This window comes from Macadamia integrifolia, chromosome 2, assembly GCF_013358625.1.
Source record: "Macadamia integrifolia cultivar HAES 741 chromosome 2, SCU_Mint_v3, whole genome shotgun sequence".
In the NCBI taxonomy this organism is placed as follows: Eukaryota; Viridiplantae; Streptophyta; class Magnoliopsida; order Proteales; family Proteaceae; genus Macadamia; species Macadamia integrifolia.
In genome coordinates, this window is record NC_056558.1 from 237,748 (window position 1) to 237,977 (window position 230).

Consider the following 230-nt stretch of genomic DNA (forward strand, 5'->3'; position numbering starts at 1 on the left):
TTATTTTTATCTTTATTTTTTATAAAAAAAATAGTTTTTTTTTTAAATTATTATTATTAACTATTTTACCCCTAATAGGTCACTTTTACCTCTACATTTCATAAAATCAACTTTTTTTCTTTAATGATTTTTCTGCTAGGTATGGCCAATGTGAACGATCTGATACCAATGCCTAAATCCATGAATGAGAGTGATATTAACTCCTCTCAATAAAGGGATGCAATGATAAT